Genomic DNA, 15,509 nt, shown 5'->3' on the forward strand with positions numbered 1-15,509 from the left:
ATTGAAGTCAGAAAATCAATAAAAGCCGAGGTCATAGGGTTATGTGAAACAAGAATAAAAGACATGCATCTGATGAAGTGGGCATTCACCCACAAAAGCTTATGCTCCACTACATCTGTTAGTCTTTAAGGTGCCACAGGACTCTTTGTTGCTTTTTACAGATCCAGACTAACACGGCTACCCCTCTGACACAAGAATAAAAGACCTCATTGCACAATGGAAAAGCTGAGAGCAAGTATTCCTAGGAAGATCACTTGACAATAGAGCAAGGATTGGCGGTGTAGGAGTCATTGTCAGGAAAGAAACAGTTCCAAGGATAGTTAGCGGCAACATCGTGTCACCCCAAATAGCAGGTCTCACGCTTCAGATAAAATGAAGGAGAACGATTCAAATTATTCAGGTGTATGCTCCCACGCAGCAAGAGGAAGATGAAGAAATGGACCATATCTACGAAGAGCTGGAGGAGGTAATGCAGAAAAGATCCACCTACACAATTATCCAAGGGGACTTCAATGCAATAGTAAGTGGAAAAAAGATTGAAAAAGAAAAGTATGTGAGAAAATTCAGTAAAGGTGTAAGAAATGATTGTCTGGTTGCATTCGGAGAGGCAAACCATCTCCACATAATGAACACAATATTTGAAAAAGAACCTTGTCGGCAGTGGACAAGGAAACATCTGGATGGAGTCGCACTGAATCAGATTGATTATATAAAGACGGATACCAGAAGAATCTTTAATGATGTAGCGACAATACGAGAACGAATCATTTTCACAGGATCAGCCCGCTCAAAATATGTTCCGCTCAAAATATGTGTTGACAATGTCTATGAAGTTGAGAGATAGCCAGAAACTGAAGCAAAAATGGCACTTCAACGAAGAGGCATTTGTACAGGAAGTGAGTGAAATGAACCTTGAGTATAAAGGTCAACAAGGACATCGATGAGGCCTCTGAATAGTTTATCTCACAGCTAATCTCAGCAGCTAAGAAGGGAAAAGCATTGAAAATGTTGGGATGCAAGCAGAGGATCAGTGAGGAAATTGTGAATCTGATGGCAAGGACGGTGCGCATGAAATTAGAAGGAAAAATGGGCAAAGAATACAGAACACTGTGCAAAGGAACTTGTGTGAAGATCAAAGAAGACTACAAAGACTTTAGAAAAGAGAAATTCATAGAGGCGGCTGAAAAGAGTGAGTCTGAAGAAGGTAGAAAGAGATGTTAGACTGAAACGGATAATCCCAGAAGCGCTGTTGTATAGCACATGATTGGATTTTTGGTGTCCTAAGAGATTTGTGCACATGTTTAATTAACTGGTGGCAACAGCTAATTTCCTTTGTTTTCTTTCTCAGCTCTTCCCCAAAGGGGGCGGAGGTGAAAGGGCTTGAGGGTACCTCACCAGAAGGAATTCCCAAGGGTGTCTTCTTGGGTTCCAAAAAGGGTTTTGCATTTGGTTGATGGCAGTGTTTACCAAGCCAAGGTCAGAGAGAAACTGTAACCTTGGGAGTTTAGAAGCCTGGAGTGGCCAGTATTAACTTTTAAAATCCTTGCGGGCCCCCACCCTCTGCACTCAAAGTGCCGGAATGGGGAATCAGCCTTGACAAGGCAATATCAGGTTGCGCGTGCAAACCATCCCCCAAGTATATCTGCTTCTGATCTACCACAGTAGCTTGTATCTTTTTATTAGTCAGTTTGTTAGGTATTTGTTCTCCATTTGATAGAAAATAAAGGTATATATATTGTGATACAGCATGGCCAGATGGCAGCAGGAGAGTGATAGATGGGCTATATGGAAGCCCCAGGATGTTGAGAACCATATTTCCTGTAGAGGGAAGAGACGCTGCTACAGTTTAATTAGTGCACCTGAAGCCAATTAGACCAATTAGAGCACCTGAAGCCAGTCACCTGATAAAACCCCCCCTGCTTCAATCAGACAGTTGGAGGAACTGAAGCAGAGTGCTTTGTTGTTGGAGCAGAGAGCAGTTTGAAGGGAGGCAGAGGAGAGTTTGGAAAAGTGCAGTGGCGGACCAGAAGCCCAAGACCCTTGGTAAAGGGAAACCCAGCTTGTACCGAGCAGAGGAACTCCACAGACACAAGGGGTTGGGAGAAACTTAGCCCAAGCAGAGAGAGGGCAGGAAGCTCCACAAGCTGAAGGGCCAGAGAGGAGAGTAGCCCAGGGGAAGGAATCACTAGTTCAAGTGGTTTGCCACTATACCAAGGGCCCCTGGGCTGGGACCCGGAGTAGAGGTCGGGCTGGGGTCCCTCCCTCTCCACTCCCTTTTCTGGGATACTAGTGGGACAGTTAATACCCCAGATCAGGGGCGAGAAATGGCGCCCTGAACACCCTCACAAGAAGAGAAAGTGCGGGATCCATCACAGACTCCCCTGTAAGGGGCATGTCCGCTTCATTCAGCTCAAATGCTGCCTCTCTTGTAAAGATGCCTGGGTGAATCATACATGCTGCAGAAGTGCAATGTATGCCTAGGCCTGAACTATGGGGCTGGGAAGAACCAGGCAGTCAAACTTTGACACCTTATGATGGAGAATTCCCTCCAGCCTGCTCCTGAGTCAGGTCAGGAAACCCCTGGACGTCAGTTACCAGGGGCAAATAGGGCCCTTCCACCTCAGCTCAGCATTCTTCTGGGAAGGAGAAATTCTCAGAGCCTTCCTCTGAAGTCTCCCAGAAGAGCAGATCTAGTGCCCTTCCCAGGGGTTCCTCCACAAAAAGAATTCACTCCAGCCAGATCTACAGCCTCTGAGAGGTTTTCCTCAAGGTGGAAGAGGCTCCTCCAATATGGTGGACATGGGAAAATGCCACGATTCTAAGTCCAACCAGAGCTCTGGGAAGACCCTGGTAGCACCAAACAAGAAGGAGCAGTACTGTCATCTCAGACTCCACTCTCAATATCCTTACCAACTGCTGAGGTACCATGAAAGCCTTCAACCTCATCTGCACCAGCCCCGTGGCACCCCAGGACTCCATTGCCATCAGAAAAGGACAGACACCTCTCGGTACCACAAAAGCTCTCGGTACCTCAGGACGTCAGACTACAAAAGGAATTGGTGATGAGTGCTGAACCTCAGTCTCTGTTGGTAGCAGCCACAGAGCACCTTTCGGTATCGAGAATCCCCCATCTCCAGATCCCTTTGCCTCCCCGGTGCCATTGTCCCGCCAGTCCCATTCTCTGGGAGCTGCTCCAGATGACCTTCCCTCTACCTCCTCTCTTTTTGTGCAAGGTTCTCCAAAGCATCCTCACACACACACACCCCTTTCCCGAAGGGGCAGGGGAGATGTTTTGGGACCTCATCGATCCTGGTGGGAGCAGCTCCGGATGCTACCCCCTTCCCAGTAATGGCCTCAAGGGACATATTGGAATCCCTATACTGCCTATTGTCAGCAGTTCTCTAGGTCCCAGCCCCATCCCATTGGGATGACAGGGAGACCCAAACTTCCCCTCCCCAGCAGCAAGAGGAAACATTTCAGGAACAGCAGTCCAGGGCAGACAAAGAAGCCACATCTCAGACCTCCTTCCCAGATGAGGCCCTGATGCCTTTCTGCTAGTTCATGATTTTTGCCAGTTCCAGGACCACATTAAGCCAGTGCCAGAATCTGCAGATACCACTGGAAGAACTTGGAGAACTCCAACACAAGCTGCTGGATATTCTGCACTCTGTGACGCCATCAGGAGTCACCTTTCCCATTAATGAGGCTCTATGGGAACCCACTAGAACCATCTGGCAAATCCCAGCTACGGTGACACCCACTTGTAGGAGGGCTAACAAATAATACTATGTCCCCTCCAAGGACTCTGAATTGCTGTTTTCCAACCTCTCTTTGTTGATGTGGTGAACACCATTACAAATCCACCCCATATGACAGAGACCAAAAGCATCTGGACCCCACTAGGCTGGAAGGCCTATTCATCAGCTATGCTGCAATTCCTCTATGCAAATTACCCAGCATTTATGGCCAAATACTTTACCAACTATACATAATTTGAGTCATTTATTGAATGCCTTCACTCGGATCAAAGAGAACAATTCCAGGCAATTGTTGCTGAGGGTCAGTTGTTGGCAAGAATGTCTTTGCAGGCAGCTCTTGATGATACAGACACTGCATCTCTGTGGCGGCAGTTCTGTGCCGGGCTTCCTGGCTGATATTGTCTGGCTTCCCCAGGGAAATTCAGAATACAGTTGAGGCTCTTCAATTTGGCAGATGAAAGTTGTTTGCAGAGAACACTGACAAGTCATTAAATCCCCTTAAAGATTCCAGGACCATATTATGCACTTTGGGCATCTACACTCCTGCAAACAAACAGAGATTCAGTGGATCACCAATGGCTCAAAAATCCCTTTCATACTTATACCTCAGCTCACAGAGTCAGCGAGATTGGTGCATTCATGGCAGCCCCTCCCCACACCCCCTTTCAATGTTTCACAAGGAGAAGGTCTCCTTCCGACTGCATCCCAGCTTTCTCCCTAACGTGACTTCCAATTTTCACCTGAATCAGACCATATAGCTGCCAGTTTTCTTCCCAAAACCACATACTTCCCACCAGGAGACAGTTCTCCACACTCCAGATGTCAGGAGGGCAGAAGCCTTCTACCTCGACAGAACTAAACCATTTCACAAATCCAATAGACTATTCATTTTGATTGCAGATAGATTTAAGGGATTTGTCATTTCCATCCAGAGACTTTTGAATCACAACTTGATACCAAGCTGTCGCCATTACACTCCCTATCAGTATTTTGGCACATTCAACCAGATCACAGTCTACATCTATAGATCTACTTTAAAATGTGCCCATTTCAGACAGCTGCAGGACCGATATGTGGTCTTCAGTAGATATTTTCGCTAGACACTATGCATTAGTCGATGTCTCCAGGTCTGATGCTGCAGTCAGCAACGCAATTTTCTCTTCTGTTCTGGACTCCATTCCAAAGCTTCTTCCTCCTACTGGGGATACTGCTCAGAAATCACCCTGAGCGGTAGTAGGGATAGGACTTGAAGAAGAAAAAGGGGTTACTCCCCCTGTGTAGTAACTGTAGTTCTTTGAGATGTGTCCCCCTCTGGATGCCCCACTACCCGTCCGCCTCCCCTCTGCTTCAGAGTTTCTGCTCAGACTTGGTGGTGCAGAAGGAACTCAGCGGACTGTTTGGCCATGCAGCCTGATATGGCCTAGACCAGGGGTTCTCAAACTGGGGTCAGGACCCCTCAGGGAGTCGCGAGGTTATTACATGGGAGGTTGTGAGCTGTCAACCTCCACCCCAAATCCCGGTTTGCCTCCAGCATTTATAATGGTTAATTTAAAAAAAATAAATTTTAATTTATAGGGGAGGGGGTCGCACTCAGAAGCTTGCTATGTGAAAGGGGTCACCAGTACAAAAGTTTGAGAGCCACTGGCCTAGATGCAGGGCACAAGGGGCACACGCAGGCCCAGTGTGGTGCACCCCTAGGGACACACCCTCTAGAAGAACTACAGTTACTGCACAGGAGAGTAACCCCTTCTTTTGGTTTCGTGGGTTTCCTTAAAGCTGATTTGACTTGTGATGTGCTGCCACTTTGCTTTAATCTGATTCACATGCAGCAGTTCACAGAGAAAATCAAGTTCACCCAGGGCTCCATGTCTAAACTCTAAGCACAAGATTATGATATTGTGCTGCCATTACAAAATGAGATTAGGTCCAGCTCCACAAAGGGACGTTGGCCCGACGGTCTGAATACACAACAGGAGTTAGGCACAGTGATGCTGAGCGTCACAACACTTCACTTCTAGGCACCTAGAAAAATCACTGGGATTCACAAAGCCTGAGTTAGGCGCCTGAGCTCCTGCACAACAAATGGGGGAGAGACTGACGCCTTAGACTGTGAGTCACAAAACCCTGCAGAAGGCAGGTGTGACATACCCAGGGGACAATCTAGACTAGTGCGTAGCTGTGTCACCCTTTCCCCCTAACCTGGGGTTCCCTTTTCACTGCTTTGCTGCTGTACGCACCAGTCAGGACTGCTCACAAACAGCCTCCAGCATGCAAGTCCCTCCCAGCTACGTCTGTGTGTGTGCAGCAGCCAGCCAGTAGGGTTGCCAGGCAGCTAGTTTTCCACCAGAACGCCTGGTCGAAAAGGGACCCTGGTGGCTCTGGTGGACTGTTAAAAGTCCAGTCGGCGGTGCAGCAGGGGCTTGGGACTAAGGCAGGCTTCTTGCCTGCCCCAGCGCCACGTGGCTCCTAGAAGTGGCCACTAAGTCCCTGTGGCCCCTAAGTGCTCCAATGTGTAGAGGGTACAGTGACCAATGTGTAGAGCTGCAGGACCACCCATGTGCCCAGAGGCTGCAGGGTCTTGGCAGCTGCTTCCTCGCAGCTGCAGTAACTGCAGCTGGAACCCCGCACCCCTCATCCCTGGCCCCACCCCAGAGCCTGCACCCCCCAGGCCAGAGTCCTCGCCTCCCCCTCCAATCCTCTGCCCCAGCCCGGTGAAAGTGAATGAGGGTGAAGAAGAGTGAGCAACGATTGGAGAGGGGCATGAAGCAAGCAGAGGCGGGGCCTCGGAGAAGGAGCAGGGCATAGGCGGGGCCTCGAAGAAGAGAGAGGACAGGGCAGAGGTGTTCTGTTTTGTGTGATTAGAAATTTGGCAATCCTACCAGCCAGCCACACCTTGGTTATATTTCAGGGTGTTCCCCCAGCAATATCTGTCCTGTAATGCCAAGCCCTCTCTGCACAAGACAAATTCATAAAAAGTCCATATTTCTTTAAAAGAAATAATATGCACAATTTGTTACACCAAATTGAGTTTCCCAGACACTTCAATTTAATCACACTCGATTAGATATAACAATTAAACAAGTTTATTAACTACAAAGAGAGTGATTTTAAGTGAATACAAGTAAGGAGGCATAAACGTCCAAAATGGTTAGAAGAAAAATGACGATAAAACACAATTGGCGCCTAACTTAACAAATTGTGTTACATTCAAAGCAAAGCTCTCAACAGTCTTACTGGCCAAATTTCATCCAGGATCTAGTCTTCTGTTTAATGGCTGCTTCCTTTGTCCCTTCTCTTACCGTGCATAGAGTAGGGTTACCATACGTCTGGATTTTCCCGGACATGTCCGGCTTTTTGGGCTCCAAATCCCCGTCCGGGGGGAAATCCCCAAAAGCCGGACATGTCCGGGAAAATCGGGACATGCGGGCCGGCGGCCAGCGGTGCCGGGCCGGGGGCTCGGGAGCCAGCGGTGCCGGGCCGGGGGCTCGGGGGCCGGCGGCTCGGGGGCTCGGGGGACGGAGGTCGGCCGGGCCGGGCCGGGGGCTTGGGGGACGGAGGTCGGCCGGGCCGGGGGCTCGGGGGCCGGCGGTCGGCGAGGCTGGTCCGGGGGTGCTCGGCCGGGGGCCGGCAGTGCTGGGCGGGCCGGAGGTGCTCGGCCGGGGGCCGGCAGTGCTGGGCGGGCCGGAGGTGCTCGGCCGGGGGCCGGGCCGGGGACTGGCAGTGCTGGGCGGGCCGACCCTAGGGTTACCATATTTTGAGCCTCCAAAAGGAGAACACTCCACGGGGCCCCGCCCATGCCCCCCCGCCCCAACTCTGCCCCTTCCCCAAAGTCCCCGCCCCAACTCCGCCCCCTCCCCTGCTTCCCACGAATATTTGATTCACGGGAAGCCTGAAGCAGGTAAGGAGGGTGTGGGGGGAGGAGGCGCGTCTCCAGCCTGGGTCGGCTAGGGTTACCATTCGTCCGGATTTACCCGGACATGTCCTCCTTTTTGTGCTAAAAATAGCGTCCGGGGGGAATTTGTAAATCACTCAAAATGTCCGGGATTCCCCCCCCCCCCGGCAGAGCAGAGCGAGCGGCTGGGAGGGCTGCAGGAAAGTCACGGGCTGGACTCCGGAGCAGCTGTAGAGGAGCTCCTCCTCCTCCCTCCCTCCCTGCATTCTGAGCCGGCAGCTCCTCCCCGGCAGCCCCGCGCCCGGCTCCAGCAGCACTGTGCAGGGCCAGGGACCGCGTTGTGTGTTGTGCTGGGGAGCGCAGCCACATCTCCGGCTCGCGCAGAGCCCAACACCCTGTTCTGAGCAGCAGGGTAAGGGGGCCAGGGGGGCAGGAAGGTTCTGGAGGGGGCAGTCAAGAAACGGTGGGGGGGGGGTCGGGAGTTCAGGGGGGGGCTTTTTGGGGGGAGTGGAGAAAGTTTTGGGCAGTCAGGGTACAGGTAGGGGGTAGGGTCCTGGGGGGCAGTTGGGGGGGGTCTTAGGAAGGAGCAGTTAGGGGATAAGGAACAGGGAGGCTTAGGTAGGAGGTGGGGTTCTGGAGGGCAGTTAGGAGCAGGGGTCCCAGGAGGGGGCAGTCAGGGGACAAGGAGCGGGAGGGGTGGGGGGTTGGGAGTTCTGGGGGGGAGCTGTCAGGGAGCAGGAGTGGGGAGAGGGATCGGAGCAGTCAGGGGACAGGGAGCAGAGGGGTTTAGATGGGTTGGGAGTTCTGGGGGGGGGGCTGTCAGGGGGTGGGGAGTGGTTGGATGGGGCGTGGGAGTCCCAGGGGTCTGTCTGGGGGTGGGGGTGTGGATAAGGGTTGGGGCAGTCAGGGGACAAGAGGCAGGGAGGCTTAGATAGGGGGTGGAGTCCTGGGGGGCAGTTAGGGGCAGGGGTCCCAGGAGGGGGCAGTCAGGGGACAAGGAACGGGGGGAGGGTTGGGGGTTCTGGGGGGTGGGAAGTGGGAGGGACAGGGGCGGGGCTCCTCCCGTCCTCTGTTTTGCTTGCTGAAATATGGTAACCCTAGCTAAGCAGAACTCAAGTTTTACTATATAGTCTGCAGTCAATCAGGAAGTAAGGGGGGAATGGGAACAGAGACTGTGGGTGGGGGAATTGGGATCATGTTTTGCTAAGGGCAGGAATGGGAACAGGGAATGGGAACAGGAACAGGGACACAGGCAAGGCTCTGTGGTGTCAGAGCTGGGAAGGGGGACACTAGGGTACGTCTTCACTACGCGCCGTATCGGCGGGTAGCAATCGATTTATCTGGGATCGATATATCGATCCCCGAACGTGCACACCGTCGACTCCGGAACTCCACCAGAGTGAGCGGCGGTAGTGCAGTTGACGGGGGAGCCACGGCCACCGATCCCGCGCTGTCTGGACCCCAGGTAATTCGATCCAAGATACTTCGACTTCAGCTATGCTATTCACGTAGCTGAAGTTGCGTATCTTGGATTGAGAAGGAAACTGGAATCATGCTTCCTGGAAGTTCATCGAATTGTTTGCACCTTCGGACTTTGGGTATTGTTACTCTCTGTTCATGCGAGAAGGACCAGGGAAGTGAGAGGGTGAAGGAATAAGCCCCCTAACAATGTTCCCTCAGTTATTGCCAGGCATGAATGTACATTAGCCTACTCAGTTTTGAATTACACAGAGCATCAGCATCCCTCCCTCCCCCTTTTCCAGTACGATGTCCATCATTCACTTGGTGAGGAAAGCTTCCTTGTCCATCGTGATTACCCCGCATTGCCTACCCGTAACTCACATTTCCAGGTGTGTGGGGAACCATGTTTGGCCTGCTGGGTGCACAGCTCGGCCCCAGTTACATTTGTCTGCCTATTGACTGATCTTCCTTCAGTGGCTCCCGAAGGCCTCTCGATGAAGTGTCAGACAAATGTCTGCTCTATTTCTATCAGTGTCATAGCTTTCAACAACACTGAATCCGATAAGATGGTATCCAAGCCATCAGAGTGTTCTTCTCCTTAAAGTATTGAGTCAGGGTAAATGGTGATTCTGAATTGCTTTATATGGCGTATTCTGTATTATTGATTCTATCTAAATAATCTTCATTCCTGGGGAGTGAAGATTCTTGGTAATCAGAATGCAGGTCAAGATAAAACCCATACAGTTTATCTGATTTTTATTTATCTTGCCTCTTGTTAGGTGTTGTTAGGCATCTAGTCTTCAATCAATGACATCAAGAGATGGAGAATCCATCACTTTCCCATTTAGTGAGTGCCAGGGGGCTCCATTTCCACTTCCACTAGCTCCCCATTTACGGTGAGCCAGAGCAGTACCTGCAGCAGGGAGCGGGAGTTGCTGATGGCCCCGCAACCCAGTGAAGTGGGTTGCGGGGAAGTTGAGATCTTGCCCCAAGTCATCCCAGACACTAATGCCAAGTCACAGGATGGCAGCATCTAGTGTCAGTGGAGTCCAAACACTATTTCAACCCCATAGTTTTCGATGAACTTCCCACAAGGGGAGGTGATGAGCACCCCCAGCAACACACACACACACACCACTCCTGGTGGTGGGAGGGGAACAGGAGAAAGGACAAAAGAAGTAAGAGATGAAGAGAAAGGAAGGAGGGATGGAGGAAAAGGTAAAACAAAAAGGACAAACCCTAATGTCCCCAGTGATTCTACGGCACAAAATCCAAGGGATGGAATAAAATTCTGCCATCTTAAACTACTGTTTTCCATGCCTAGAATTCAGCTGGCACCACGTGGATCAGACTGAGCAGCTGCCAAAACCTCTTGGAGGCTCTTACCTTCTAAACAGGGACATCTGTTTTCTAGTAAAATCAGTAAAAGGAAAGGAGAAAACTCGAAAGAGGCTCCTGCACGCACTCACATACGTGAACCCTAATACTCTCTCAGTCCTCAAAGAAAGACCTCGAGAAGGAGACTTGCTGAAGCAAAGCCACAGGGTCTCTGAGGTTTCCCTGGCCCTGTGCTCCTGTCCTGCCAGGCTGATGTCAGCATCTCTCTCGGAGGTCACCACCTCCCTAACACATTTGACCAATAAGCTGACATCCTGCAAAAGGCCTTTGTGATGTCACTGCCACACCCAACCAAACCCTGAAGTGCTAATGTCCTGCTGCTGGCCTGACACTTTGAAGCTTTGAGGTTGTCATAACTATAAAGGGAAGGGTAACAGCTGTCCTGTGTACAGTACTATAAAATCCTCCTGGCCAGAGACTCCAAAATCCTTTTCCCTCTAAAGGGTTAAGAAGCTCAGGTAACCTGGCTGGCATCTGACCTAAAGGACCAATAAGGGGACAAGATACTTTCAAATCTTGGGGAGGGGAAGGCTTTTGTTTGTGTTCTTTGTTTGTGTGGGTGTTCGCCCTCGGGACTGAGAGGGACCAGACATCAATCCAGGTTCTCCACATCTTTCTAAACAAGTCTCTCCTATTTCAAACAAGGCGTGTTAGTTTTCCTTTGTTTTCTCAACTTGTAAATGTACCTTTTCCTAGAGTGTTTATCTTTGTTTGCTGTACTTTGAACCTAAGACTAGAGGGGAGTCCTCTGAGCTCTTTAAGTTTGATTACCCTGTAAGGTTAATTTCCATACTGATTTGACAGAGATGATTTTTACCTTTTTCTTTAATTAAAAGCCTTATTTTTAAGAACCTGATTGATTTTTCCTTGTTTTAAGATCCAAGGAGTTTGGATCTTGATTCACCAGGAGTTGGTGGGAGGAAGGAGGGGAATGGTTAATTTCTCCTTCTTTTAGATCCAAGAGGGTTGGATCTGTATTCACCAGAAGTTGGTGGGAGGAAGGAGGGGGGATGGTTTATTTCTCCTTGTTTTAAGATCCAAGGGGTTTGGATCTGTATTCACCAGGGAATTGGTGAAAGGTTTCTCAAGGCTACCCAGGGGAGGAAATTAGCCTTGGGATGGTGGTTAAGCTTAGACGTTTTCATGCAGGCCCCTACATTTGTACCCTAAACTTCAAAGTGGGGATACAGCCTTGACACAGGTACTCTCTGTGGATCACCCCACTCAATGCGTCTTCATTCTAGGAAGCAAGCCGGCTAGACAGTAAAACATCACAGGCTGCTCCCAATACTACACTCAGTGTTTCCAAAATTTGTAGACTTTATGACCACAAGAGACCTTTAGAGCATCTCATCTAAGCCCCTGCATATCATAGGCCTCCTGTATAGTACAATAGTTACTTTTTGGGCACACACATTCCAGAAAGGCATCTAGTCTTCATTCAATGACATCGAGAGATGGAGAATCCACCACTTTCCCTTTTAGTGAGTGCCAGGGGGCTCCATTTCCCCTTCCACTAGCTCGCCATTTACAGTGAGACAGAGCAGTACCTGCAGCAGGGAGTGGGAGTTGCTGAAAGACTCAGAGGAACAGCCCCTGCAGTGTCTCAGGCACCTGGCGCAAGTGGCGGATGATGCGGGTGCATCACTTTTGCCGTGACGTCCTCCTGCTGCAAGGGAACGAGAACCTGTCAGAGACTCAAACGCCCCGAGGAATCAGGGGGAATTAAGGGCACCGGGAACCAGCAGTATTTCCACTCAGCACCTGCCCACCGCTGAGGGATGAATTCACCTCCTGAACCCCAGAATGGAGTCTTCTTGTCCTTTCTAGTAACCTCCAGTGCCAAATCCCCTCCTTGAAGGGTGAGCTGCTGCTACCTCCCTCTCAGTGCCCTTGACAGATGTTCCACCACCAAACCACAGCTCAAGTTATCAGAACCCTCTTCTCCACCCCCACCCAGGTTGGCCAGAGAGGCGGCTCTAGCAGGGGGGGCAGGAGGGATTCTGGCAGCAGTGAAGTGGGTTCCGGGGAGGTTGAGATCTTGCCCCAAGTCATCCCAGACACCAATGCTAATCCACACGATGGCAGCATCTAGTGTCAGTGGAGTCCAAGCACTATTTCAACCACACAGGTTTGGATGAACTCCCCACAAAGGGAGGTGAAGAGCACCCCCAGCAACACACAAACACACACAAACCACTCCCGGTGGTGGGAGGGGAACAGGAGAAAGGACAAAAGAAGTAAGAGATGAAGAGAAAGGAAGGAGGGAGGGAGGAAAAGGTAAAACGAAAAGGACAAACACTAATGTCCCCAGTGATTCTACGGGACAAAATCACAGGGAGGGAATAAAATTCTGCCACCTTGAACTAGTGTTTTCCATGCCTAGAATTCAGCTGGCACCAGGTGGATCAGACTGAACAGGATACAAACCTCTCCGAGGCACTTACTTTCCTCAAAGAGAGACCTCAAGGAGGAGACTTGCTGAAGCAAAGCCAGAGGGGTCTCTGAGGTTTCCCTGGCCCTCATGTCAGCATCTCTCTCTGATGTCAGCATCTCTCTCTGAGGTCACCACCTCCCTAACACATTTGACCAATAAGCTGACGTCCTGCAAAAGGCCTTTGTGATGTCACTGCCACACCCAACCAAACCCTGAAGTGCTAATGTCCTCCTGCTGGCCTGACACTTTGAAGGTTTGAGCTACTCTGTGTGAATCACCCCACTCAATGGGTCTTCATTCTAGGAAGCAAGCCGGCTAGACAGTAAAACATCAGAGGCTGCTCCCAATGCTACACTCCGTGTTTCCAAAATTACTACACTTTATGGCCAGAAGAGACCTTTAGAGCATCTCATCTAAGCCCCTGCATATCATGGGCTTCCTGTATAGTACAATAGTTACTTTTTGGGCACAAACATTCCAGAAAGGTATCTAGTCTAAATTAAATGACATTAAGAGATGGAGAATCCATCACTTTCTCTTTTAGTGAGGGCCAGGGGGCTCCATTTCCCCTTCTACTAGCTCCCCATTTACAGTGAGCCAGAGCAGTACCTGCAGCAGGGAGCGGGAGTTCCTGAAGGCCTCAGAGGCGCAGCCCCTGCAGTGTCTCAGGCACGTGGCGTAAGTGCAGGATGATGCGGAGCTGGTGCATCATTTTGGCCCTGACGTCCTCCTGCTGCAAGGGAACGAGAACCTGTCAGAGACTCAAACGCCCCGAGGAATCAGGGGGAATTAAGGGAACCTGGAACCAGCAGTATTTCCACCCAGCACCTGCCCGTCAATGAGAGATGAATTCACCTCCTGAACCCCAAAATGGAGTCTTCTTGTCCTTTCTAGAAACCTCCAGAGCCAACCCCCCTCCTTGTAGGGTGAGCTCCTGCTACCTCCTGCTCAGTGCCCTTCACAGATATTCCACCTCCAAACCACAGCTCAAGTAATCAGAACCCTCTTCTCCACCCTGACACAGGTTGGGCAGGGAGGCGGCTCTAACAGGGTGTGCAGGAGGGATTCTGACAGCAGTGAAGTGGGTTGCAGGGAGGTTGAGATCTTGACCCAAGTCATCCCAGACACTAATGCTAAGTCACACAATGGCAGCATCTACTGTCAGTGGGGTCCAAGCACTATTTCAACCCCACAGTTTTGGATCAACTCCCCACAAGGGGAGGAGAAGAGAACCATCAGCACCACACACACACACACACACACACACACACACACACCACTCCTGGTGGTGTGAGGGGAACAAGAGAAAGGACAAAAGAAGTAAGAGATGAAGAGAATGGAAGGAGGGATGGAGGAAAAGGTAAAAGGAAAAGGACAAACCCTAATGTCCCCATGTCGGACATCAGGAATGGTAACATACATAAGCCAGTATGTGAACACTTCAATCTCCCTGGTCATTCTATTACAGATTTAAAAGTCACTATCATTGAACAAAAAAAACTTCAGAAACAGACTTCAAAGAGAAACAGCAGAACTAAAATTCATTTGCAAATTCAACACCATTAATCTGGGCTTGAATAGGGACTGGGAGTGGCTGGCTCACTACAGAAGCAGCTTTTCCTCTCCTGGAATTGACACCTCCTCATCTATTATTGGGAGTGGACTACATCCACCCTGATTTTTGAATTGGCCCTGTCAACACTGGTTCTCCACTTGTGAAGTAACTCCCTGCTCTCCATGTGTCAGTATATAATGCCTGCATCTGTAACTTTCACTCTATGCATCCGAAGAAGTGAGGTTTTTACTCACGAAAGCTTATGCCCAAATAAATCTGTTAGTCTTTAAGGTGCCACCAGACTCCTTGTTGTTTTTGTAGATACAGACTAACATGGCTACCCCCTGATACTTGACACCATGCAAGGCACTAAATTTAGCCGTATGGAGTGGAAATCCATCAACCTCAACAAAAAACTTGCACAGATACAGACAGACATCATCTTCCTCTCCAAATGCAAACAGATGGACATCATACCAAAAGGACGGAAGGTCAAAAATCCATTGCAATCAACATACTACACTGAGTATGGTGAGAGATTGTGCCACACACTCTCTCAAAGAAACTGAGGAACCACCTGATCAGCATCCTGTACAGCAGACAGGAGAAGATCAAGAATGAGCTCTCAGAACTGGAGACTCTCATACAATACCAGCCTTCTACACAAACTTCCACGTGGCTGGACTTTACAAAAATGAGACAAGCCATTTACAATGCACACTTCACTTCTCTACAGAGGAAAAAGGACTGTAAGTTATCTAAACTAATACCTGCCACTAGGGGCTATAACAATGGTACCCTCAACTCATCTAACAACATTGTCAATCTTTCCAACCACACGCTTAGCCCAGCAGAAGAGTCTGTCCTATCTCGGGGACTCTCTTTCTGTCCCACCGTCCCCACGAACATGATACAGTTCTGCGGTGATCTGGAAGCCTACTTTCCTCGTCTCCGACTCAAGGAATATTTTCAACGCACCACTGAACAGTGCACTGACCCACAGGAACC

The 15,509-nt window shown here is 50.0% G+C and overlaps 1 long non-coding RNA gene across 1 annotated transcript; it reads right to left on the bottom strand.

The window, feature by feature from the left end:
* Window positions 1-315: 315 nt before the first annotated feature.
* On the bottom strand, window positions 316-13,660 carry LOC135977860 (uncharacterized). The gene is made up of 3 exons (XR_010595304.1): window positions 13,556-13,660; window positions 12,060-12,178; window positions 316-4,301 (listed from the first exon to the last, which is right to left on the bottom strand). It is a non-coding gene; the product is annotated as an uncharacterized LOC135977860 (long non-coding RNA).
* Between the last annotated feature and the right edge of the window lie 1,849 nt (window positions 13,661-15,509).

The sequence above is a fragment of the Chrysemys picta genome, unplaced genomic scaffold, assembly GCF_011386835.1.
Source record: "Chrysemys picta bellii isolate R12L10 unplaced genomic scaffold, ASM1138683v2 scaf46, whole genome shotgun sequence".
In the NCBI taxonomy this organism is placed as follows: domain Eukaryota; kingdom Metazoa; phylum Chordata; order Testudines; family Emydidae; genus Chrysemys; species Chrysemys picta.